At 39.4% G+C, this 21,706-nt stretch overlaps 1 pseudogene; it reads right to left on the bottom strand.

Moving 5' to 3' along the window:
• Positions 1-20,161: 20,161 nt before the first annotated feature.
• On the bottom strand, positions 20,162-21,448 carry LOC116871467 (annotated as a pseudogene).
• Between the last annotated feature and the right edge of the window lie 258 nt (positions 21,449-21,706).

Raw genomic sequence — 21,706 nt, 5'->3', positions numbered from 1 at the left:
AAACTAGAAGTTGGTTCTTTGAAAGAATTAATAAGAATAATAAACTTCTGGACAGACTGATCCAAAAGAAAAGTGAAAGGACCCAAATTAATAAAATCATGAATGAAAGGGGAGAGATCATGACTAATACCAACAAAATAGAAACAATCATTAGAAATTTTTATCCTCAACTTTAAGCCAACAAATTAGGCAATATGGAAGAAATGGATGCATTCCTGGAAACTTATAAACTACCAAGACTGAAACAGGAAGAAATAGGCAATCTGAAAGACGAATAAGCTGCAAGGAAATTGAAGCAATAATCAAAACCCTCCCAAAAACCAAGAGTCCATGGCCAGATGGCTTCCCAGGGGAATTCTACCAAACACTTATAGAAGAAATAATACCTATTCTTCTGAAGCTGTTTCAAAAAATATAAATGGAAGGAAAATTTCCAAACTCATCCTATGAGGCCAGCAGTACCTTGATCCCTAAACCGGACAAAGACCCCACCAAAAAAACATTAAAATTACAGATCGATATCCCTGACAAACAGGAATGCCAAAATACTCACCAAGATCCTAGCCAAAAGGACCCAACAATACATTAAAAGGACTATTCACCTTTACCAGGTGGGATTTATTCCTGGGCTTGAAGGGTGGTTCAACATTTGCAAATCAATCAATGTAATACGGCACATTAAAAAAAAGAAAAGACAAGAACCGTATGATCCTCTCAATTGATGCAAATGAAGCATTCAACAAAATACAGCATCCTTTCTTGATTAAAACTCTTCAAACCATAAGGATAGAAAGAACATACCTCAACATCATAAAAGCCATCTATGAAAAGCCCACAATGAATATCATTCTTAATGGGGAAAAACTGAGAGCTTTTCCCCTAAGGTCAGGAGCACTCCAGGGATGCCCTCTCTCACCACTATTGTTCAACATAGTACTAGAAGTTCCAACTCAGCGATCAAACAACAAAAAGAAAAGGTATTCAAATTGAAAAAGAAGAAGTCAAATTCTCTCTCTGCAGATGATATGATACTTTATGTGGAAAACCCAAAAGACTCCACCCCGAAATAGCTAGAACTCATACAACAATTCAACAATGTGGCAGGATACAAAATCAATGCACAGAAATCACTGTCACGGAGGAGTCAAGATGGCGGAGAAGTAGCAGCTGAGACTACTTCAGGTTGCGGGAGATCAGCTAGATAGCTTATCTAAAGATTGCAAACACCTACAAATCCAACAGGAGATCGAAGAGAAGAAGAACAGCAATTCTAGAAACAGAAAATCAACCGCTTTCTGAAAGGTAGGACTGGCGGAGAAGTGAATCCAAAGCGACGGGAAGATAGACCGTGGGGGGAGGGGCCGGCTCCTGGCAAGCGGCGGAGCCACGGAGCACAAAATCGGGACTTTTAAAAGTCTGTTCCGCTGAGGGACATCGCTCCGGAGGCTTAACCAGGGTGAAGCCCACGCGGGGTCAGCGTGGCCTCAGGTCCCGCAGGGTCACAGAAGGATCGGGGTGTCTGAGTGTCGCAGAGCTCGCAGGTATTAGACCGGGGAAGCCGGCTACAGAGACGGAGCCGAGGAGTGACTCTCAGCTCGGGGTTACCTTGAACCGGTCGCAGACTCGGTCAGCTCAGAGCCAGGCCAGGGTGACGGGAGCAATTGGGCGCTGTTCTCTGAGGGTGCACTGAAGAGTGGGGCCCCAGACTCTCGGCTCTTCCAGGCCACAGACTGGGCGGCCGCCATCTTCATTCCCGTCCTCCGGACTCTACGGAAAGCGCTCAGGGAACAAAAGCTCCCGAAAGCGAACCCAAGCGGATTACTCAGCCCGGCCCCTGGTAAGGGCGGTGCGACTCCGCCGGGGGCAAAGACACTTGAGAATCACTACAACAGGCTCCTCCCCCAGAAGATCGACAAGAAACCCAGCCGGGACCAAGTTCACTTACGAGGAGTGCGGTTTCAATACCAAGGAGAGCAGCGGAATTCCAGAGGAGGAGAAAGCAAAGAACGGAGCTCATGGCTTTATCCCCATGATTCTTTAGCCTTGCAGTTAATTTAATTTTTTTTCTTTTTCAATTTTTTTTTCTCTTCTTCTGCTAATTTTTTTTAACTTTTACCCTTTCCTTTTTTAACGTTTTTTAACTAGTTTATCTAATATATATATTTTTTTTTCCTTTTTATATTTTTTCATTATTGGTTTTCTTTTTTTAGTTGTTTCTTTCTTTTTTTTTTTTTCTTTCTGAACCTCTTTTTATCCCCTTCCTCCCCGCTCACGATTTGGGATCTCTTCTGATTTGGCTAAAGCATATTTTCCTGGGGTTGTTGCCACCCTTTTAGTATTTTACTTGCTCCTTCATATACTCTTATCTGGACAAAATGACAAGGCGGAAAAATTCACCACAAAAAAAAGAACAAAAGGCAGTACCAAAGGCTAGGGACCTAATCAATACAGACATTGGTAACATGTCAGATCTACAGTTCAGAATGATGATTCTCAAGGTTCTAGACAGGCTCGAAAAAGGCATGGAAGATATTAGAGAAACACTCTCGGGAGATATAAATGCCCTTTCTGGAGAAATAAAAGAACTAAAATCTAACCAAGTTGAAATTAAAAAAGCTATTAATGAGGTGAAATCAAAAGTGGAGGCTCTCACTGCTAGGATAAATGAGGCAGAAGAAAGAATTAGCGATATAGAAGACCAAATGACAGAGAATAAAGAAGCTGAGCAAAAGAGGGACAAACAGCTACTGGACCACGAAGGCAGAATTCGAGAGATAAGTGACACCATAAGACGAAACAACATTAGAATAATTGGGATTCCAGAAGAAGAAAGAGAGAGGGGAGCAGAAGGTATATTGGAGATAAATATTGGAGAGAATTTCCCCAATATGGCAAAGGGAACAAGCATCAAAATCCAGGAGGTTCAGAGAACCCCCCACAAAATCAATAAGAATAGGTCCACACCCCATCACCTAATAGTAAAATTTACAAGTCTTAGTGACAAAGAGAAAACCCTGAAAGCAGCCCGGGAAAAGAAGTCTGTAACATAAAATGGTAAAAATTTTAGATTGGCAGCAGATAAATCCACAGAGACCTGGCAGGCCAAAAAGAGCCGGCATGATATATTCACTCCACTAAACGAGAAAAACATGCAGCCAAGAATACTATATCCAGCTAGGCTATCATTGAAAATAGAAGGAGAGATTAAAAGCTTCCAGGACAAACAAAAACTGATAGAATTTGCAAACACCAAACCAGCTCTACAGGAAATATTGAAAGGGGTCCTCTAAGCAAAGAGAGAGCCTAAAAGTAGTGGATCAGAAAGGAACAGAAACAATATACAATAACAGTCACCTTACAGGCAATACAATGGCACTAAATTCATATCTCTCAATAGTTACCCTGAATGTTAATGGGCTAAATGCCCCAATCAAAAGACACAGGGTATCAGAATGGAGAAAAAAACAAAACCCATCTATATGTTGCCTACAAGAAACTCATTTTAAACCCGAAGACACCTTCAGATTTAAAGTGAGGGGGTGGAAAACAATTTACCATGCTAGTGGACATCAGAAGAAAGCAGGAGTGGCAATCCTTATATCAGATCAATTAGATTTTAAGCCAAAGACTATAATAAGAGATGAGAAAGGACACTATATCATACTCAAAGGATTTGTTCAACAAGAAGATCTAACAATTTTAAATATCTATGCCCCTAACGTGGGAGCAGCCAACTATATAAACCAATTAATAACAAAATCAAAGAAACACATCAACAATCATACAATAATAGTAGGGGACTTTAACACTCCCCTCACTGAAATGGACAGATCATCCAAGCAAAAGATCAACAAGGAAATAAAGGCCTTAAATGACACACTGGACCAGATGGATATCACAGATATATTCAGAACATTTCATCCCAAAGCAACAGAATACACATTCTTCTCTAGTGCACGTGGAACATTCTCCAGAATAGATCACATCCTCAGTCCTAAATCAGGTCTCAACCGGTATCAAAAGACTGGGATCATTCCCTGCATATTTTCAGACCACAATGCTCTAAAGCTAGAACTCAATCACAAGAGGAAATTTGGAAAGAACCCAATACATGGAGACTAAACAGCATCCTTCTAAAGAATGAATGGGTCAACCAGGAAATTAAAGAAGAATTGAAAAAATTAATGGAAACAAATGATAATGAAAACACAATGGTTCAAAATCTGTGGGACACAACAAAGGCAGTCCTGAGAGGAAAATATATAGCGGTACAAGCCTTTCTCAAGAAACAAGAAAGGTCTCAGGTACACAACCTAACCCTACCTAAAGGAGCTAGAGAAAGAACAAGAAAGAAACCCTAAACCCAGCAGGAGAAGAGAAATCATAAAGATCAGAGCAGAAATCAATGAAATAGAAACAAACAAACAAAAAAAAAAACAATAGAACAAATCAACGAAACTAGGAGTTGGTTCTTTGAAAGAATTAATAAGATTGATAAACCCCTGGCCAGACTTATCAAAAAGAGAAAGGACCCAAATAAGTAAAATCATGAATGAAAGAGGAGAGATCACAACCAACACCAAAGAAATACGGACAATTATAAGAACATACTATGAGCAACACTACGCCAACAAATTTGACAATCTGGAAGAAATGGATGCATTCCTAGAGACATATAAACTACCACAACTGAACCAGGAAGAAATAGAAAGCCTGAACAGACCCATAACCAGTAAGGAGATTGAAACAGTCATCAAAAATCTCCAAACAAACAAAAGCCCAGGGCCAGATGGCTTCCCGAGGGAATTCTACCAAACATTTAAAGAAGAACTAATTCCTATTCTCCTGAAACTGTTCCAAAAAATAGAAATGGAAGGAAAACTTCCAAACTCATTTTATGAGGCCAGCATCACCTTGATCCCCAAACCAGACAAGGATCCCATCAAAAAAGAGAACTACAGACCAATATCCTTGATGAACACAGATGCAAAAATTCTCACCAAAATACTAGCCAATAGGATTCAACAGTACATTAAAAGGATTATTCACCACGACCAAGAGGGATTTATTCAAGGGCTGCAAGGTTGGTTCAACATCTGCAAATCAATCAATGTGATACAACACATTAAGAAAAGAAAGAACAAGAACCGCATGATACTCTCCATAGATGCTGAAAAAGCATTTGACAAAGTACAGCATCCCTTCCTGGTCAAAACTCTTCAAAGTGTAGGGATAGAGGGCACATACCTCAATATTATCAAAGCCATCTATGAAAAACCCACTGCAAATATCATTCTCAATGGAGAAAAACTGACAGCTTTTCCGCTAAGGTCAGGAACATGGCAGGGATGTCCGTTATCACCATTGCTATTCAACATAGTACTAGAAGTCCTAGCCTCAGCAATCAGACAACAGAAAGCAATTAAAGGCATCCAAATCAGCAAAGAAGAAGTCAAACTATCACTCTTTGCAGATGATATGATACTATATGTGGAAAACCCAAAAGACTCCACTCCCAAACTGCTAGAACTGGTACAGGAATTCAGTAAAGTGTCAGGATATAAAATCAATGCACAGAAATCAGTTGCATTTCTCTACACCAACAACAAGACAGAAGAAAGAGAAATTAAGGAGTCAATCCCATTTACAATTGCACCCAAAACTATAAGATACCTAGGGATAAACCTAACCAAAGAGCCTAAGAATCTATACACAGAAAACTATAAAGTACTCATGAAAGAAATTGAGGAAGACACAAAGAAATGGAAAAATGTTCCATGCTCCTGGATTGGAAGAATAAATATTGTGAAAATGTCTATGCTACCTAAAGCAATCTACACATTTAATGCAATTCCTATCAAAGTACCATCCAGTTTTTTTCAAAGAAATGGAACAAATAATCCTAAAATTTATATGGAACCAGAAAAGACCTCGAATAGCCAAAGGAATATTGAAAAAGAAAGCCAAAGTTGGTGGCATCACAATCCCAGACTTCAAGCTCTATTACAAAGCTGTCATCATCAAGACAGCATGGTACTGGCACAGAAACAGACACATAGATCAATGGAACAGAATAGAGAGCCCAGACATAGACCCTCAACTCTATGGTCAACTAATCTTCAACAAAGCAGGAAAGAATGTCCAATGGAAAAAAGACAGCCTCTTCAATAAATGGTGTTGGGAAAATTGGACAGCCACATGCAGAAAAATGAAATTGGACCATTTCCTTACACCACACACGAAAATAGACTCAAAATGGATGAAGGACCTCAATGTGAGAAAGGAATCCATCAAAATCCTTGAGGAGAACACAGGCAGCAACCTCTTCGACCTCAGCCGCAGCAACATCTTCCTAGGAACATCGCCAAAGGCAAGGGAAGCTAGGGCAAAAATGAACTATTGGGATTTTATCAAGATCAAAAGCTTTTGCACAGCAAAGGAAACAGTTAACAAAACCACAAGACAACTGACAGAATGGGAGAAGATATTTGCAAACGACATATCAGATAAAGGGCTAGTGTCCAGAATCTATAAAGAACTTAGCAAACTCAACACCCAAAGAACAAATAATCCAATCAAGAAATGGGCAGAAGACATGAACAGACATTTCTGCAAAGAAGACATCCAGATGGCCAACAGACACATGAAAAAGTGCTCCATATCACTCGGCATCAGGGAAATACAAATCAAAACCACAATGAGATATCACCTCACACCAGTCAGAATGGCTAAAATTAACAAGTCAGGAAATGACAGATGCTGGCGAGGATGCGGAGAAAGGGGAACCCTCCTACACTGTTGGTGGGAATGCAAGCTGGTGTAACCACTCTGGAAAACAGCATGGAGGTTCCTCAAAATGTTGAAAATAGAACTACCCTATGACCCAGCAATTGCACTGCTGGGTATTTACCCTAAAGATACAAACGTAGTGATCCAAAGGGGCACGTGCACCCGAATATTTATAGCAGCAATGTCTACAATAGCCAAACTATGGAAAGAACCTAGATGTCCATCAACAGACGAATGGATAAAGAAGAGGTGGTATATATACACAATGGAATACTATGCAGCCATCAGAAGAAATGAAATCTTGCCATTTGCGATGACATGGATGGAACTAGAGGGTATCATGCTTAGCGAAATAAGTCAATCGGAGAAAGACAACTATCATATGATCTCCCTGATATGAGGGAGAGGAGATGCAACATGGAGGGTTAAGGGGGTAGGAGAAGAGTAAATGAAACAAGATGGGATTGGGACAGAGACAAACCTTAAGTGACTCTTAATCTCACAAAACAAACTGAGGTCTGATGTGGGGAGGGGGGTTGGGAGGGGGTGGGGTTATGGACATTGGGGAGGGTATGTGCTATGGTGAGTGCTGTGAAGTGTGTAAACCTGGCGATTCACAGACCTCTATCCCTGGGGATAAAAATATATGTTTATAAAAAATAAAATTTAAAAAAATGAAGGACTAGAAATTAAAATAAAAGAAATCACTTTCACTTCTATACACAAACAATGGGACTCAAGAAAGAGAAATTAAGGAAGTGACCCCATTCACAATTGCACCCAAAAGCCACTGGCTATCTAGGAATAAGCCAAAACAAAGAGATAAAAGATCTGTACTCTAGAAACTACAGAACACTTCTGGAAGAAATTGAGGAGGACACAAAGAGATTGAAAGAAATTCCATGCTCATGGCTTGGAAGAATGAACATTGTTAAAATGTCTACGCTGCCCAGAGCAATCTATACATTCAAACCAATCCCTATCAAAATACCACCATTTTCACAGAGCTGGAACAAACAATCCTAAAATGTGTGTGGAACCAGAAAAGGCCTGGAATAGCCAAAGGAATGTTGAAAAAGAAAACCAAACCTAGGGGCATCACATTGACTGACTTCAAGCTATATCATACAGTTGTGATCATCAAGACAGCATAGTACTAACACAAAAACAACCACATAGATCAATAGAACAGAATAGACAGATCAGAAATGGGTCCTCAAGGCTATGGTCACCTAATCTTTGACAAGTCAGGAAATAACATCCAGTGGAAAAAAAAAAAACAGTCTATTCAATAAATGGTACTGGGAAAATTGGACGGCCACAAGCAGAAGAATGAAACTGGACTATTCTCTTATGCCACACACAAAGATAAACTCAAAATGGATGAAAGACTTCAATGTGAGACAGGAATCCATCAAAATCATTGAGGAGAACACGGGCAGTGACCATCAATATTGGACAAAGCAACTTTTTGCAAGATACATCTATAAAGGCAAGGGAAACAAAAGCAAAATTGAACATTTGGGACTTCATCAAGATAAAAAGTTTCTGCATAGCAAAGGAAACAGTTGATAAAACTAAAAGGCAACTGACAGAATGGGAGAAGATATTTGCAAATGACATTACAGATAAAGAGCTGGTAGCCAAGATCTATAAAGAACTTCCCAAACTCTACACCCCCCCCAAAAAAAAAGGAAAGAAAATAAAAAAAAAATCCAGTCAAGAAATGGGCAGAAGAGGGGCTCCTGGGTGGCTCAGTGGGTTAGAGCCTCTGCCTTCAGCTTCAGTCGTGATCTCAGGGTCCTGGGATTGAGCCCTGCATCGGGCTCTCTGCTCAGCAGGGTGCCTGCTTCTCCTCTGTCTCTGCCTGCTGCTCTGCCTACTTGTGATCTCTATCTCTGTGTCAAATAAATAAAAAAAAAGAAAGAAAGAAATGGGCAGAAGACATGAACAGACACTTCTCCAAAGAAGACATAAAAATGGCCAACAGACACATGAAAAAATGTTCCACATTACTTACCATAAGGAAAAAAAAAATCAAAACCACAATGAGATACTACCTCACACCAGTTAGAATGGCAAAAACTAACAAAACAAGAAAAAACAGATGTTGTCAAGGATATGAAGAAAAGGGAACACTCTCACACTGTTGGTGGGAATGCAAGCTGGTACAACCATTCTTAGATAACAGTATGGAGGTTCCCTGGGAATTTAAAATTGGAGCTACCCTATGACCCAGAAATTGCACCACTTGTATTCATCCCAAAGATACACATATAGTGAAAAGGAGGAACATATGCACCCCAATGTTCATAGCAGTAATGTCCACAATAGCCCAGCTATGAAAGGAGCCATGATGTCCTTCAAAGGATGAATGGATAAAGATGTTCATATATAGAATGGAATATTACTCAGCCATCAGAAAGGATGGATATCTACCATTTACATTGACATGGATGGTACTGGAGGGAATTTATGCTAAATGAAATAAGTTAAAATTAAGAAAACAATCTCACTTACAATTACACCAAAAGGAAAAAAATACCTAGGAATGTAATTAAATAAGGTGAAAGACCTATACTCTGAAAACTGTAAGATACTGGTAAAAAAAAAAAAAAAAAAAAAAAAAAAAAAAAAAAAAAAAAAAAAAAACAAACACCTGAAGACAACAAAAACAAATAAAAAGATATACTATGATCATGGGTTAGAAGAATTAATATTGTTAAAATCCCCATACTAGACAAAGCAGTCTGCAGATTCAATGCAATTCCTATCAAAATACCAATAGCATTTTTCACAGAAATAGAAAAAACAGTCCTAAAATTTATATAGAACCAAAAAACCCTAAATAGCCAAAGCAATCTTGAGAAAGAACAAACCTGGAGATACCATAATCATAGATTTCAAACTATACTACATACCTGTGGTAATCAAAACAGTATGGCACTGGCACGAATATAGACATATAGATTAATGCACCTGGGTGGCGCAGGTGGTTAAGCATCTAACTCTTGGTTTTGGCTCAGGTTGTGATCTCGGGGTCTTAAGATCAAGCCCTGCATCAGGCTCTATGCTCAGCACAGAGTTGGCTTAATACTCTCTCTCTCTCTCTACTTGTCCCACCCTCTCTCTCTCTCTCTCCCTGTCTCTCTCTAAAATAAACAAGTAAATCTTTAAAAATATATATACATATAGATCAATGGAACAGAATAGACAGCCCAGAAATAAGCCCACTATTATGGTCAATTAATCTATGACAAAAGTGGCGAGAACATACAATAAGAAAAAGGCAGGCTCTTTTAACAAATTTTGCTGGGAAAGCTGGACAGCTACATGCAAAAAAACTGAAAGTGGATCACTTTCTCACTCTACACACAAAAATAAACTCAAAATAGTTTAAAAACAAAATGTGAGACCTAAAACCATAAAATTCCTAAAAATAAACATGCAGTCATCTCTTAGACATAGGTCTTAGCAACATATTTATGGATTATCTCCTCATGCAAGGAAAACAAAAGCAAACAAATTATTGTGACTACATCAAAATAAAAAGCTTTTGAAAAGTAAAGGAAACAAACAAAACAAAAAGACAGCCAACTGGGGAGGGAGAAGCAAGATGGTGGAGGAGGTGGAGACCTGAATATCATCCTGTCCCAGGAGTTCAATTAGATAGTTATCAAACCACTCTGAACACCTACAAATTCAACAGATCAAAAAAAGGAAGAACATAACTTCTAGGAAGAGAAAATTGACCACTTTCTGGAAGGTAGGAAGTGAAGAGAAGTGAATCTGGGGCAATATACGGGAAGAGAGACTATGGGGGGAGGGGTTTGCTCCCACCAAGCGGTAGAGCAGCGGAGCATAAAATCAGAATTTGTAGAAATCTGTTCCACTGAACATCACCCCAGAGGCTAAGCAGGGGGTGGAGCCCTCATGGGGACAATATGGTCCCAGGACCCACGGTGTCACAAAAAGAACAGGGGTGTCTGAGTGTGGCAGAGCTCCCAGGTATCAGAGCAGGGAAGCCAGCTGCACAGATGGAGCCAAGGAGTAGGCTTTCAGATCAGGATTATCTTAAACCATGATCTGAGGTACAGTCGGGCCACTACTCTTCAGGCAGGGATCCCACAAGTGGCAGATCTGCAGAGACCCTCTCCTTCCTCCTTTGGGAGAAGTAGCATGGGAGTGTTCTGCAGGAATCTGCTAGATTTGGAGATTCCAAACAGGGCCATGCAACAGAGATAGAAATGCTCTGTCACAGGCCAGGTGAGCACAGAGTGTGACCAGTGACCAGGGAGACACAAATGATTGACTGCTTTTCTCTGAGGGTGAATTAAGGAGTGGAGCCATGAGCTCTCAGCACCTCTGGGCTGAAGACTGGGAGGCCACCATTTCATTCCCATGCTCCAAAGCTGTACTGAAGGCTTTCAGGGAAGAAAAGCTACCAAGAGCAAACACAAGCCAATTACTTAGCCTGGCCCTTGGCAAGGGTGGTACAATTCTGCCTCGGGCAGAGATTTGAGAATCACAGCAACAGGCCCCTCCCCCAGAAGATTAGAAAGAGCATTTAGCCAAGACCAAGTCCACTGATCACTGAGAATTTTGGAAATGCAGAGCTAGGAAAAAGCAATACATATGATTCATGGCTTTTTTTCCCATGATTCTTTTGTCTTTCAAAGTTAATTTTTTTGTTTATTTTTTTCTTATTCTTTTTTAATTTTTCCTCTTCCCTATTTTAATATCTTTTAACTATTTTATCTTATCAATAACTATTTTAAAATCTTTTTAAATTTTCACTGTTACAGTCATATTCTGTTCCTTCATTATATTTAACCTAGTTTTTTGTGTACATATAGCTTTTTCATTCTTTAAAATTTTGGAACACAGTTTCTTCAAATAGATCAAAATATACCCTAAAATTAAAGCATGGTTTATTCTAGTCTCCAGCTTAATCACATTCTTTCCTCTTTTTTTCTTTTTTCAACCAACTTCTTATGAATTCCTTTTTAGAATCCTTTTTAAATTTCATCTTTACAGTCATATTCCATACCTTCATCATGTTAACCCTTATTTTTCTTAAAATTTTGGGAGGTATTTTCTTCTAACAGACTAAAATACACCCAAAATCAAGTGTGTGCTCTGTTGTATTCACAGGTCAAATATAAAATATATAAAATATGTATATATATATATATATATATGTATATATATATATATATTTGTATATATACAACTATATAGTTGTATATATAGTTGTTGTATATGTATATATTACTATGTATATATATATGTTATGTATATATGTATTGTATATTGTATACAATACATATATACTATATATATAATTATGTATATATATAGATGTATATATAGTTGTATATATATATGTTTTGTGTGTATATATATATATGGTTTCTCAGAGTCCACAGTCTCTCATGGTTATAATTTTCTGGGGTCATTTCTACCCTTTTAATATTTTGTTCTCTCATTCATCTATTCTTATCTGGATAAATTAACAAGGCAGAAAAACTCACCACAAAAAAAAAGAACAAGAAGCAGTACCAACAGCTTGGGACTTAATCAATATGGACATTAGCAACATGTCAGAACTAGAGTTCAGAATGATGATTACCACTGTGCTACCTCAGTTTGAAAAAAGCATGGAAGTGACTAGAGAATCCCTTTCTGGAGAAATAAAATGCCTGTCTGGAAAAAATAAAAGAACTAAAATCTAACCAAACTGAAATCAAAAAGCTGTTAATGAGGTGCAATCCAAAATGGAGGCTCTTACTGCTAAGATAAAAGAGGCAAAAGAGAAAATTAGTGATATAGAAGACCAAATGATGAAAAATAAAGAAGCTGACCAAAAGAGAGACAAACAACTACTGGATGATAAGGGGAAAGTTCAAGAGATAAAGTGATACCATAAGACAAAACAATATTAGAATAATTGGGATCCCAGAAGAAGAAGAAAGAGAGAGGGGGGCAGAGGGTATAGTGGAGCAAATTATAGCAGAGAATTTTCCTAATTTGGCAAAGGGAACAAGCATCAAAATCCAGGAGGCACAGAGAACCCACCTCAAAATTAAAAAATAAGTCCACACACCATCATCTAATAGTAAAACTTATAAGTCTCAGTGACAAAGAGAAAATCCTGAAAGCAGTTTGGGACAAGAGGTCTGTAACATACAATAGTAGAGATATTAGATTGGCAGCAGACCTATCCACGAACACCAGGCAGGCCAGAAAGGACTGGCATGATACATTCAGAGCACTAAACTAGAAAAATATGCAGCCAAGAATACTATATCGAGCTAGGCCATCATTGAAAATAGGAAAGCTAAAAACTTCCAAGACAAACAAAAACTAAAGGAATTAGCAAACACCAAACTAGCCCTACAGGAGATTGTGAAATGGGTCCTTTAAGCAAAGAGAGAGCCTAAAATACCATAGATCAGAAAGGAATACAGACAGTCTGCACTATCACCTTATAGGCAATACAGTGGCACTAAATTCATATCTTTCAGTAGTTACTCTAAATGTATATGGGCTAAATGCGCCAATCAAAACATGCAGGGTATCAGAATAGATTAAAAAAAAAAAAGACCCATCAATATGCTGTCTACAAGAAACTCATTTTAGACCCAAAGCCACCTCCAGATTTAAAGTGAGGGAGTGGAAAACAATTTACCATGCTAATGGACATCAAAAGAAAGCTGGGGTGGCAATCCTTATATCAGATCAACTAGATTTTTACGCCAAAGACTATAATAATAAATGAAGCAGGACACTATATGGTACTTAAAGGGTCTTTCCAACAAGAATATCTAACAATTTTAAATATCTATGGCCCTAACATGGAAGCAAGCCACCAATTATATAAGCAATTAATAACAAAATCAAAAAAACACATTGACAATAATGCAATAATAGTAGGGGACTTTAAAACCCCCCCTCACTAGCAGACATTTCTGTAAAGAAGACATTCAGATGGCCAACAGACACATGAAAAAGTGCTCAACATCACTCAGCATCAGGGAAATACAAATCAAAACCACAATGAAATACCACCTCACACCAGAGATACCACCTCACACCAGTCAGAATGGCTAAAATTAACTAGTCAGGAAATGACAGATGCTGGTGACGATGCAGAGTAAGGGGAACCTTCCTACACTGTTGATGAGAATGCAAGCTGGTGCAGCCACTCTGGAAAAGAGCATGGAAGTTCCACAAGAAGTTGAAAATAGAGCTACCCTACAACCCAGCAATCGCACTACTGGGTATTTACCCTAAAGATACAAATGTACTGATTGAAAAGGGCACAAGCTCCTGATTGTTTATAGCAGCAGTGTCCACAATAGCAAAACTATGCAAAGAACTTAGATGTCCATCAACAGATGATTGGATAAAGAAGATGTGGCATATATACATACATACATATATATATGTATGTATATATACAATGGAATACTATGCACCCATCAAAAGAAATGAAAGCTTGCCATTTGTGACTATGTGGATTGAACTAGAGTAATTATGTTAAGCGAATTAAGTCAATCAGAAAGACAGTTATCATATGATCTCCCTGATATGAGGAATTTGAGAGGCAAAGTGGGGAGTTGTGGGGGAAGGAAAAAATGAAACAAGATGGGATCAGGAGGAAGACAAACCATAAGAGACTCTTAATCTCAAAAAACAAACTGAGGGTTGCTGGAGGGAGGGGGTTAGGGAGAGGGTGGTTGGGTTATGTTCATTGGAGAGGGTATGTGCTATGGTGATTATTGTGAAGTGTGTAAGCCTGATGATTCACAGACTTGTACCCCTGGGGCAAATAATACATTATATGTTAATAAAAAAAATTTTTTTTTAAACCTCCCTGAATTGAACAGATCATCTAAGCAAAATATCAAGAAGGAAATAAAGGGTGTAAACAAGACACTGGACCAGATAGACATCACAGATATATTCAGAACATTCCATCCCAAAGCAACAGAATACACATTCTTCTCTAGTGCACATGGAACATTCTCCAGAATAGAGCACATCCTGGGTCACAAATCAGATCTCAACCAGTACCGAAAGACTGGAATCATTCCCTGCATATTTTTAGACCACAATGCATTGAAACTAGAACTCAATGACAAGAGAAAAGTTGAAAAGAACCTGAATACAGGGAGACAAAAGAGCATCCTCCTAAAGAATGAATGGGACAACCAGGAAATTAAAGAAGAATTAAAATAATTCATGGAAACAAATGAAAATGAAAACATAACTGTTCAAAATCTTTGGACACAGCAAAGGTGCTCCTGCAAGAAAGGTATATAGCAATACATATCAGCCTTTCTCATTAAACAAGAAAGGTCTCAAGTGCACAACTTCAAGTCCTACAACTAAAGGAGCTGGAAAAAGAACAGCAAAGAAAGCCTAAACCCAGCGGGAGAAGAGAAATAATAAAGATCAGAGCACAAATCAATGAAATAGACACCAAAAGAACAATCAAACATATGAATGAAACTAGGAGCTGGTTATTTGAAAGAATTAATAAGATGGATAAAGTCCTGTCCAAACTTATCAAAAAGAAAACAGAAAGAATGCAAATTAACAAAATTGAGAATGAAAGAGAGATCACAACCAACACCAAAGAATTACAAACAATTATGAGAAATATTATGAGCAATGATATGCCAGCATATTTGACACTCTGGAAGAAACTGATGCATTCCTAGAGACATATAAATTACCAAAACAGAACCAGGAAGAAATAAAAAACCTGAACAGACCCATATCCAGTAAGGAGATTGAACTAGTCATCAAAAATCTCCCAACAAACAGGAGCCCAGGGCCAGATGGCTTCCCAGGGGAATTCTACCAGACATTTAAAGAAAAATTAATACCTATCCTCCTGAAACTGTTCCAAGAAATAAAAATGGAAGGAAAACTTCCAAACTCATTTTATGAGGCCACCATTACCTTGATTCCAAAACCAAAGACCCCAGTAAAAACAGAATTGCAGACCAATATCCTTGATGAACACAGATGCGAAAATTCTCACCAAAATACTAGCCAATAGGATCCAAAAGAACTTTAAAAGGATTATTCACCACGACCAAGTGGAATTTATTCCAGGGCTGCAAGGTTGGTTCGACATCCACAAATCAATCAATGTGATATAATACATTAATAAAAGAAAGAACAAGAACCATATGTTATTCTCAAGAGATTCTGAGAAAGCATTTGACAAAGTATAGCATCCTTTCTTGATCAAAACTCTTCAAAGCGTAGGGATACAGGGCACATACCTCAATATCATCAAATCCATCTATGAAAAACCCACAGCAAATATATTCTCAACAGGGAAAAACTAAGAGATTTTCCCCTAAGGTCAGGAACATGGCAGGGATGTCCACTGTCACCACTGCTATTCAACATAGTATTAGAAGTCCTAGCTTCACAATCAGACAACAAAAATAAATAAAAGGCAATTTGCCTAATAAAATTTGCCGAATTGGCAAAGAAGTCAAACTCTCTCTCTTTGCAGATGATATGATACTATATGTGGCAATTAGTGGCAAAATAAAAGGCAATTTGCCTAATAAAATTTGCCGAATTGGCAAAGAAGAAGTCAAACTCTCTCTCTTTGCAGATGATATGATATTATATGTGGAAAACCCAAAAGACTCCACTCCCAAACTGCTAGAACTCATACAGGAATTCAGTACAGTGTCAGGACATAATATCAATGCTCAGAAATCAGTTGCATTTCTATACACCAACACCAAGACAGGAGAAAGAAATTTAGGTGTCGATAGCATTTACAATTGCACCCAAAACCCAAGATATCTAGGAATTAACCTAACCAAAGAGGCAAAGAATCTGTACTCAGAAAACTAGAAAACTCAAGAAAGAAATTGAGGAAGACACAAAGAAATGGAAAAATGTTCCATGCTGTTGGAGTGGAAGAAAAATATTGTGAAAATGTCTATGCTACCTAAAGCAAACTACACATTTAGTGCAAACCCTATCAAAATACCATCCATTTTTTTTTTCAAAGAAATGGAAGAAATAATTGTAAAACTTATATGGAACCAGAAAAAAAAAAACAATTCTCAAAGGAATGTTAAAAAGAAAGCCAACATTGGTGGCATCACAATTCCAGACTTCAAGCTCTATTACAAAGCTGCCACCATCAAGAAAGTATGGTATTGGCGCAAAAACAGAGATAGATCAAGGGAACAACATAGAGAGCTTAGAAATGGACCCTCAACTCCATGGTCAACTACTCTTCAACAAAGCAGGAAAGAATGTCCAATGGAAAAAAGACAGTCTCTGAAACAAATGGTGGTGGGAAAATTGGACAGCCACATGAAGAAGAATGAAACTGGACCATTTCCTTACACTATACACAAAAATAGACTTAAAATGGATGAAACACCTCAATGTGAGACAGGAATCCATCAAAATCTTTGAGAAGAACACAGGCAGCAACCTCCTCATCCTCAGCCACAGCAACTTCTTCCTAGAAACGTCACTAAAGGCAAGGAAGCAAAGGAAAAAACAAACTATTGGGACTTCATCAAGATCAAAAGCTTTTGCACAGCAAAGGAAACAGTCAACAAAACTGAAAGACAGCCAACAGAATGGGAAAAGATATTTGCAAATGACATATCAGATAAAGGGCTAGTATCCAAAATCTATAAAGAACTTATCAAACCCAGATGTGAGGGCAATCTGGCTGTGACATCTGGCTGTGACATGACCCCATTGATCGCCAGGGTTGATTTGGCTGATCTGTCTGGCTAGGCTGGTGTCCCCCTCCTCCCTCACTGCTCCATGTGTGTCCCTTCCGAAGCTGCACACTCTGTCAAAGAGGACAATCTTCCCCGATAGAGGAGAGGACCATTCTTCGGTCAAGGGTATACAAGTAGCTGCGCTCCCCTTCTAGAACCTCCAAACTAGCTCTCAAGAACTTATCAAACTCAACACCAAAGAACAAATAATTCAATAAAGAATGGGCAGAAGACATGAACAGACATTTCTGCATAGAAGACATTGAGATGGCCAACAGACACATGAAAAAGTGCTTCAAATCACTCAGCATCAGGGAAATACAAATCAAAAGCACAATGAGATACCAGCTCACACCAGTCAGAATGGCTAAAATTAACCAGTCAGGAAATGACAGATGTTGGCAAGGATGTGGAGAAAGGAGAACCCTCCTATCCTGTTGGTGGGAATGCAAGCTGGTATAGCCACTCTGGAAAACAGCATGGAGATTCCTCAAAAAGTTGAAAATAGAGCTACCCTTTGACCCAGCAATCACACTACTGGGTATTTACCCTAAAGACACAAATGTAGTAATCTAAGGGTCACGTGCACCTGAATGTTTATAACAGCAATGTCCACAATAGCCAAACTATGGAAAGAACCTAGATATTCATCAACAGATGAATGGATAAAGAAAATGTGGTGTGTGTGTGTGTGTGTGTGTGTGTGTGTGATGAAATACTATGCAGCCATTAAAAGAAATGAAATCTAACCATTTGCAACAATGTGGATGGAACTAGAGGGTATTATGCTGAGCGAAGTAAGTCAATCAGATAAAGACAATTATCATATGATCTCTCTAATATGAGTAATTTGAGAGGCAAGGAAGGGGTTGTGGGGGGTAGGGCAGGAAAAAATAAAACAAGATGGGATCAAGAGGAAGACAAACTGTAAGAGATTTTTTTTTTAAGATTTTATTTATTTATTTGACAGAGACCACAAGTAGGCAGAGAGGCAGGCAGAGAGAGAGAGGAGGAAGCAGGCTCCCCACTGAGCAGAGAGCCCGATGCAGGACACGATCCCGGGGCCCCAGGATCACTGCCCAAGCCAAAGGCAGAGGCTTTAACCCACTGAGCCACCCAGGCACCCCACATAAGAGACTTTAATCTAACAAAACAAACTGAGGGTTGCTGGGGGCTGAGGGGTAGGGATAGGGTGGCTGGGCTATGGACATTGGGGAAAGTATGCACTATGGTTAGTTTTTGAAATGTGTAAGCCTGGTGATTCACAGACCTGTACCCCTAGGACAGCTCATATATTATATGTTAATAAATTTTTTTTTAATTTTGGAATAGAATATTACTCAGCCTTGAAAAAGAAGAAAATCCTGCCATTTGTAACAACATGGACGGCCCTTGAAGGCATTGTGCTAAGTGAAATAAGCCACACACACACACACACACACACACACCCCACATTTGCATGATTCTCTATTAGGTATCAAAGTAGTCAAACTTTTAGAAAGAGAAAAAAGAATGGTGGTTTCCAGGGGCTGGGGAGGACAAAAAAGAGTTTCTGTTCAATGGGTATAGAATTTCAGTTTTGCAAGATAAAAAGTTCTAAGAGATCTATTGCACAAAAATATACATAGTGTTAGTTAACACTATTATTTGAAAGGAAATTTTATAGGGTTTTTTTAGGATTTTATTTATTTATTTGACAGACAGAAATCACAAGTAGGCAGAGAGGCAGGCAGAGAGAGAGGAGGAAGAAGGCTCCCCGCTGAGCAAAGAGCCTAATGAGGGACTCAATCCCAGGACCCTGAGATCATGACTGGAGCTGAAGGCAGAGGCTTAACCCACTGAGCCACCCAGGTGCTCCGGAAATTTTATGTTTTTATAACTTTTTTAAAAAGTGTCTTACTTTAGTTATGTTATGTGGTTTCCCTATCCATGACACATAGTGAATCATTCAACTGATCATTCCTTTTTAAAGCAAGCTATCTCCAACACTCCTCTCCAACCTACTCCAGAGAATGAATCACTCAAAGCTGTGAGTTATGATAAATCTGCCTGAGTGAGGGTGGTGTAGAGAACATTCAAACATGGCTTTGCTTATGCTCTTCCCAGTTTGAAAAGTACATGACTTATTTGGGCAACTAGTTCATCTGTTATGGCAGGAGAATGAAGACTGAAGTGGTGGGAAGGAGGTGAGTTTGGAAAGATCCAGTTTTATAGAAAGACTTTCAAACTCTGACCCTTTCCAAACAGGTGGAAGTTTGCCCTCTAGTCAATGGAAAATCTCTAAAAAGTTCCACAGAGGCAAGTGATAAAATCCCATTTGTGCAAAGGATATATCAACAATGGCAAAGACTAGAAGCAAGAGATCAATTAGTATAGCTCAGATGGTGTCATCTGTATTTTTGCAAAAACTTCTCAAAGTAATTGTGGAAGTGATTAATTTAGGAGATGTTTTTGAGAGAGAAGAGAATTTGGTGACTAATAGGTGAGAGGATTAATTGAAAAGCAATTAAAGAAACAAATGTAATACATTTGGCATAGGCCTTGCACATAGTAGGCATCCAATAAATATTAATTTCTGTTTCTTTTTTTTTTTTTGCTCGGAACTCAGATTTATTGATTTCCATGGTATGGACTTTAAAAATGGTATGAAGCTGACTGCCAGAAAAAGGAACTGGTGATTTTAAGTTAAAATTAAGCTAATGGTGAAAGTACATCACCTCTGGCTTCAGTCACCACATCACCTTAGAGTGGATAGAGGTTTTTTGTTTGTTTGTTTTTGAACAAAGTCCCAGAACTCTGAAATCCAGGGATGCTGCAGGCCTCTCCCAGCAACGTCCTTCACTTTGGGTCAGTCTCCTGGGCCAGAGGTGAAAGTGCTTTCAAAAATACTGCCACTTCCCCAGCACAGTGTCTTTGATTGCATCCACATATTGAGTTGGGACCCAGTACACCCAGTAGTAAGAGGCTTCCGTGGGGCCCAACTGAGACGCCATCATGTGGTAGTCTTCGTGTCCTTGGATAGGTTCACTGACCACATTTTTAATGGAGCCCATGGGCAATTTCTCAGTCCGCTCTGTAGTGCCAATCCACAGCTGGTCTTGTTCCAGCTTGAAGGTGAGTCTCACTTTGCCTCCGGACTTGTACATGCCGGATAAGGGTACCGTTGGCAGGCGCTCCTGGGCACCCTTAACGGATGGCATCACATCTTCGGGCTTTCCTTTATCCAACACTTTTCTGTGCCGCTGCTGCCTGCAGAGCGGCTCCTTCTTGTTCTCTTGGGCCTTTGCACCCTGCTGGGCAGCATCTTTGGGTGTGTTTACGGTAAAACATCATTTATCGTGGAGCCCACTACCATGATCTTGGCTCCGCTGGTCACTTTTATTTCTCTCAACGTCTTATCCTCAGGGACGAGTCCCTTGTACATGACTTTCTGCATGGCAGGGGGGAGACCTGTAATCGAGTGAGTCTTCTGTTTTAGCTCGGAGCCTGTGCTATCCAGGGGGAGTTTCACGTCGTGCTTAGTCTTATTCCAGATGGTCTTCAGGTCCACCAGCTCCCTGCCTGCGCCGCCGCCCGCATCCTCGCCGTTCTGACCGAGGCCTGGGCCGCAGGGTCCCCAGGGGGCTGGGCCGGGGCGGCTGCAGGCTACCTCGCGCCGCGCAGGAGTCCTCCTCTGCCGCCCCCGCCCCGGCTTCGGCCTCGACGCCGTTCAGGGGCCGCGCGGGGACCTCGGTCGCCACCGTCTCGGCCTCCGTGTCCATGCCAGGTTCCTCCATGCCATCCGGGGCTCCGGCCGCCGCCAGGATGATTGTGACAACACCCCAATTTCTCTGTTTCTTAAAAGTACACATATACTTCACAACTAGCATGAGTTTTCTGTTTCTTTGTTACTGAACTATGACTTTCTAAAAATCAATATATTTTCATCTGGAGAAAATGTCAAATAGAATAAAAAATTGAAACAACCACTTTGGAACATTTTTGGTAATATTTGACAGAATTTGGTTACATTGAGTAACGTTGATGATACTCATATCCTAAGACCTTGCAAGTCCACTTCTACTATAACCCCTAAAAAGACTCTCGCACATGTGAAAACTGGAACCAACCAGAATGTCTGTTAAGAG

The sequence above is a fragment of the Lontra canadensis genome, unplaced genomic scaffold (genome assembly GCF_010015895.1).
Source record: "Lontra canadensis isolate GAN:19392208 unplaced genomic scaffold, GSC_riverotter_1.0 scaffold1, whole genome shotgun sequence".
Taxonomy (NCBI): domain Eukaryota; kingdom Metazoa; phylum Chordata; class Mammalia; order Carnivora; family Mustelidae; genus Lontra; species Lontra canadensis.
The sequence above is the reverse complement of the archived record's forward strand: the minus strand, read 5'-3'. Positions and strand labels throughout refer to the sequence as shown.